This window comes from Malania oleifera, chromosome 2 (genome assembly GCF_029873635.1).
Source record: "Malania oleifera isolate guangnan ecotype guangnan chromosome 2, ASM2987363v1, whole genome shotgun sequence".
In the NCBI taxonomy this organism is placed as follows: domain Eukaryota; kingdom Viridiplantae; phylum Streptophyta; class Magnoliopsida; order Santalales; family Ximeniaceae; genus Malania; species Malania oleifera.
This window is the reverse complement of record NC_080418.1, coordinates 136,714,885-136,721,559: the sequence shown is the minus strand read 5'-3', so window position 1 is coordinate 136,721,559 and position 6,675 is coordinate 136,714,885.

Here is a 6,675-nt window from a genome sequence, read left to right as displayed (position 1 = left end):
CCCAAATTTAGTTAATGAAATCAGGGGGAAAATCTTTGCTTTACTCTCACTTTGAAAATCAAACAACAATGAATATACTAAGAGTATCTAGCACTAACAAACAATAAATAAACACTCACAAAGTAAGATTTCTCAAAGAAATGAAGGTATTTAAGTGTTATGGGGTTGGAATGAACAAAAAGGGTTTAGGAAATTTGAGCGAATTTTTGGCTAATCTTATTTGTTAATCACCACTAATTTTTGCAAATGACCCTGTTTAACCGACTTAACTACGGTAAAAAAATAAGCAACCCGAGAGGTTTCGGGTGGTTGAACTATGGTTCAGTCACCCAAATAGACTCAATCCAAAAAAGCTACTTTTGGACGTTTGGGTGCCCGAGTTCAAGCTTGGTTGGCTGACCTAAGGTGAAAATCATTTTGTCCGCGGTTCGGGTGCCCGGTCATATGTTTGGTAGCCCAAACTTGTCAATTCGGTTGCCCGAGGGTATTTTGAACGCAAAGGTTCGGGCGCCCGATTTGGTGAAAAGTTATCTGACACAGGTTCGGTCAACCGACGAAGATACGTGCAATTTAGTTCGGTCTGCCGAACACAAGTCAACATGTTGACTTGTCCATGGTTCGACCGCCCGAGCACTCTCAAGATTTTCAATTAAAGTCCAATTTTGCCTTATTTAATTCTCTAGATATAATAAGTGATGTTGGGGACTATATGCACTAAGTGTGGGACCTAGGGTCTTTTATAAGGTCTTTTTACCCTACCGAAAAAATTTGGCATCGGTCGACCGAAGGGTGTTCCCTAAGGTCATTTGGTCTTGTTAAGCTTATAGATTCTGCATGCATGCCATGCATTAATTATTATAGGCCGTTCCTATATTACTATTGCAGACCCAATATTAAACTTATAAAATTACAACAATGAATCTTCTGGGTCTTCTTTTGCTTCAAGCCACTGTGTGCCGCATGTCATCAATATGAACTAATTAGAATGATCCTGCACACAAACTTGAAAGCTATCAAACACAAAAAGTATTTGTCATTATCAAAATTGGGTATGACCAATAGGGTCAACAATATATATATATATATATATATATATATATATATATGTGTGTGTGTGTGTGTGTGTGTGTGTGTGTGTGTGTGTGTGTGTGTGCGTGTGCGTGCGTGTAATTTATTGGGAAATAATGAATTGTAGTATTGATATGTTTTTACTAAGAAATGTTGAAATACAAGAAATGGGATATTTATTATGAGAATGGAATGTGTACAGAAAATGATGAGAATACCACTGGTGTGATGAAATGAATGTGAATACTGAATTGTGAATACTGAAATGTGATTATTGAATTGTGAATACTGAACTGAGAATAACAAAATGTGAATTCAAAATGTGAAATGAGTACCTTGATGGGCTATTGTTGATAGAGAGCACGGTACCGTTGCTAGTGAGGTGTTAGTGCAACCACGCGATCTCGTGGAGAGTGTGTCGTGGCAGTCGATTGGGCCAGTGAGAAGGGTAGTTATGCCACCTGGTGTCTAGACCAGGAGTAGGTAGGCCAATCGTACTACAGACACGTGGTTACATTTTTTTGATCTAATCAGGTAGGCCAACCGCGGTTCAGATCCACCCTTCGAGCCGCACAACCCTAACCATGGGGGAATCATGCCGTGGAGAATATCCTTAGGGCAGCCATGAGTTACAAACACGTTGTGGATTTTGTTACTAGTGGATACTCATGTGCTAGATTATGATTACTCATTACAGACACGATAATGAATAGCCAAGGGTTACAGACACGTTGAGATATTTATATGAGGATACCCATGGGCTAGAATATGAAAATGAGAATGAGAAAGAAAAGCTTGTAAGAGCTATTGAAATATGAATATGAAAAAGAATAGTCTATGAAAGAAAATGTGAATATGATTTTGAGAAATGAGAAAGTATGTATATGATATGAAAATGATAAAAGAGCTTTGAAAATATGTTTTACATCCATATATGATTATGAGTACACATATATATTTATTTTCTCCCAGTTGTTATATTTATTAAAATGGAATGTGTTAGAATGTAAATGTACTCATACTGCCACACACTGTAAATAATTTATTCTATCTTACTGAGAGTTGTCTCACCCAAATATTTAAATATTTCAGGGAATCGTAACAGGTTAGGAGATAGAGCTCTGAAATATAGGGGAGCTAGTACCCTGATAGACAGGGTAAGCATTTTGTGTTGGGGAATGTGTTTGTGTAATTCCCTGCATTATGTTATGGATTTTTGGAGATGTTAATGGATGTTTAGTACTCTAGTTATTTGTATTCCAAATGGTATGTAAATATGGACTTCCATTGTTAGGTATGTATTTTATACGATGGACTGATTACCCAGTATCCCACCTCGGGTCGGGTCTTAATGATATATGGTATCAGGGTTTTGATATGATAATAATGATTATTATTATTGTTTTAAGAAAAAAAATTGGGTGGAAAAATTAGGTCGTGACAGTTTGGTATAAGAGCCTAGGTTGCTAGGTTCTACAGACTTAAGTAAATACCGAAATACAATACCAGAGTATAGGAATGGATTATGAGGAAAATAGGAGATGGGTAGATTAAGATATGAGTCAGTTTTTTTTAGAGGAAGAAATTAGAATTTAGGTTTCTATCTTGCGACCTGAAGGTAGGAGTTATGTGGTTGTTTCTGTAATTTTCCTGGGGTAACGATTTCAAGAAAACCATTGATATTATCGTCGGTTCTTGTTTCTGAGTGGTAGGAGTGAATTTTAAATTGGGATTGAGGATATTAGAGATGGATGATTATGGAGGAATATTTTATGAGTTTAGTTTGTTGAGTATATTAATGATGTTGAGATGATAGAGTTCTAAGACTGTTTTATATTGTTTGTAAGGATGGATCTAGGGAGTACTAGTGCACATGCTAGAGGTGATGATGTTGGGTCTTCTAGTATGGGTGGCGGAGACCCTGATGCAGTATTACGTAGCGTCACCCAGGAGGTGATGGCAGAGATGGCTAGGGGTTCAGGGAAGAGGAGCTACACGATTGAGCAGATCACACATATGAAGCCTCCGTCGTTTTCTGGAGTGGCCGACCCAGTAGCAGTTAAAAATTGGATCCAGGATATTGAGGACGTATTAGTAGTGCTTCCTTGTACAGAGGAGCAAAAAGTGTCTTTTGCTGCGTTTAAGTTAACTAGAGAGGCAAAACACTGGTGGGGATCAGTGAGATTGTTAAAGGAGCAGAGACCAGAGCCTGTAGTGGTGACCTGAAGCCACTTCAGGGAGTTATTCTTTGAGCGTTACTTCCCTGCTACCATCAAAAAGGCTAAGGCAACAGAGTTTTTAGATTTGACTCAAGGGCATATGACGGTATAATAATATGCATCCAGATTTCTTGAGTTGTCTCGGTTTGCCCCGTACTTAGTGCCAGACGAGGAAAAGAAGGTGAGGAAGTTTAAGGAGGGCCTGAACTAGGGATTATATAAGCAAGTTGTGGGTTTCCATACCCATACTTTTACAGAGATTGTTGATAAAGCCACAGTGATTGAGAGTGGCATGAAGAGGGGCGCGCAAAGTCGGGGAAAGAGATCCGCATCGCCAAATTTTTAGGCAGGGTCCAGCTGGGGCCCTTGGAGGAGATAGGATAGCAAAGGAGGTAGGAGACCGAGAATGGGAGATTGAGCAGTTTAGGGCAGATTGATACCTCCTCTCTGTCCCAAATGCTTTAGGAGACACCTCGGAGAGTGCCGAGTCAGAGAGATAGTTTGTTACCGATGTTATCAACCTGGCCATATGGTGAGAGACTACCAAACCCTACCAATAAATGCGTCTGCTCCTAGACCATGCCGAGGAGGTCACTAGGCACCTTGAGGTGGTCAACAAAGGAATACTGCCCCAACACGAGTCTATGCGTTGACACACTGGAGATGCTAAGGCAGTAGGAGATGTCGTGACAAGTACTATTTCAATTATGTCATTTACAACTACTACTTTGTTTGATTCAAAGATTGAGCAGTTTAGGGTAGATCGATACCTCCTCTCTATCCCAAATGCTTTAGGAGACACCTCGGAGAGTGCCGAGTTAGAGAGATAGTTTGTTACAGATGTTATCAGCCTGGCCATATGGTGGGAGACTATCGAACCCTACCAATAAATGCGTCTACTCCTAGACCATACCGAGGAGGTCACCAGGCACACTGAGGTGGTCAATAGAGGAATACTACCCCAGCACGGGTCTATGTGTTGACACACTGGAGATGCTGAGGCAGTAGGAGATGTCATGACAAGTACTGTTTCAATTATATCATTTACAACTACTACTTTGTTTGATTCAGGGTCGACTCACTCCTTTATCGCCTGGGAGTTTGTTAAATATTATGGGATAGAAACTCAGTCGCTAGATATTAGTTTGTCTATTTCTATGTCGTCTAAGGTTGTAATGTTATGTAAGAAGGTACTCGATAATTGTCCAGTTTGTATTCAGGGTAGATCTTTATCAGCTAATTTGGTGGTCTTAGATATGTATGAGTTCGAAGTGATATTGGGGATGGACTGGCTAGCTGCCCACTATGCTAGTATTGACTGCCATCAGAGAGAGGTGGTGTTCAGACCTCCAAGGGGACAGGAGTTCAAATTTATGGGATCATGTGTGCGTGCCCCACCACAGTTGTTATCTGCCATAAAGGCGGGGACATTATTACTGGAAGGCTATCACGAATATTTGGCCTATGTGAAGAAGGTGTTGGAAGGGGAGTTGGGGTTAAAGAAAATCATGATAGTGAGGGATTTTTTAGATATATTTCCTGAGGATTTGTTGGGACTACCTCTTGATCGTAAGGTAGAGTTTACAATTGATCTAATTATGGGGACAACGCCAATTTTGAAAGCGTCATATAGAATGGCACCAACGAAATTAAAAGAATTGAAAGAATAGTTACAGGAACTGTTAGACAAGGGGTTTATTTGGCCTAGCATGTCGCCCTGGGGAGTATCGGTATTGTTTGTGAAGAAGAAAGATGGATCGATGAGAATGTGCATCGACTATAGAGATATTAATAAAGTGACCATCAAGAATAAGTACCCGCTTCCCCACATTGATGATTTGTTTGATCAGTCATAAGGGACACATATTTTCTCGAGGATAGATTTGCGGTCTGGGTATCATCAGGTGAAGGTCAGGGCAGAAGATGTTCTGAAGACAGGATTTAGGAATTGGTGTGGCCATTATAAATTTTTGGTTATGCCGTTTGGTTTGACAAATGCTCCTGTAGTGTTTATAGATTTGATTAATAGGGTTTTCCCCTAATATTTGGACCAGTTTGTGGTGGTATTCATTGACAACATTCTAGTGTATTCAAAGAGCTTAGAAGAACAAAAGGAACATCCAAGGATAATGCTTCAGGTACTGAGAGAAAGAAAGTTGTATGCAAAATTCAAGAAGTGCGAATTCTGGCTGAGGCAAGTTACCTTCCTTGGACATATGATATTCAGGGGTGGTATTTCAGTGGATCTGAGTAAGATTGAGGTAGTGGTGGACTGGGTACGACCGAAGAATGTGCAAGAAATCAGAAGCTTCTTAGGTTTGGCTAGGTACTACCGTAGATTTGTTGAGGGCTTCTCTAAATTGTCGAGTCCTTTGACGAGATTGACCAAGAAAGGTGTGAAATTTGAGTGGACCAACGAATGTGAATGAAGCTTTTAGGAGTTAAAGCAGCGGAGATGGTTGGAGCTGATAAAAGATTATGATTACACCATCAGTTACCGGTCGAGAAAAGCTAACATGATGGCTAATGCTTTGAGCCAAAAATCAGTGGGAGTATCAGTATCTGCAAAGGTGATGTAGCACCCGATCCAGGTAGATTTAGAAAGGCTTGGTGTGAAACTTGTAAAGGGCAATCATCAGGCATTTATTACCAATCTGATATTGCAGCCGACCCTACAGGAAAGAATTAAAGCAGCTCGGAGGAGTGATGCAGTGTTAGTAGAGTTTATGGGAAAAGTACACGATGGTCAGGAGGAAAATTTTAACATCTTAGATGATGGAGCCTTAAGGTTCCGTACCAGGTTATGTGTACCTGTTGACCCTGAAATTAAGAAAGTTATTATGGAGGAAGCACACCGATCCCTCTATACTGTACACCCTGGTAGCACCAAATGTATAGGAATCTTCGGGAGTCTTTTTGGTGGAGTAATATGAAAAGAGAGATCACTGAGTTTGTAGCATAGTGTTTGACATGCCAGCAGGTGAAAGCTAAGCATTAGAGACCAGCAGGATCATTGCAACCACTATACATCCCTGAATGGAAATAGGAGCATATAGCGATGGATTTTGTCACAAGATTATCGCCGACACTACATGGACAGGACACCATCTAGGTGGTTGAAGATCGACTGATGAAGATTGCCTATTTCCTGCCTATCAAAATTAACTACTCCATGAGCAGGCTGGCAAAGTTGTACATTCAGGAGATAGTCAGACTCCATGGTGTGCTAGTGTCTATAATATCGGACCGAGACCCACGGCTCATATTCGGTTTTTGAAGAGTTTACAAGAACCATGGGTTCTCAATTATTGTTCAGCACAACATTTCATCCTCAGACGAATGGGCAAATGGAGAGGAAGATATAGATACTGGAGGATATGCTACGAGC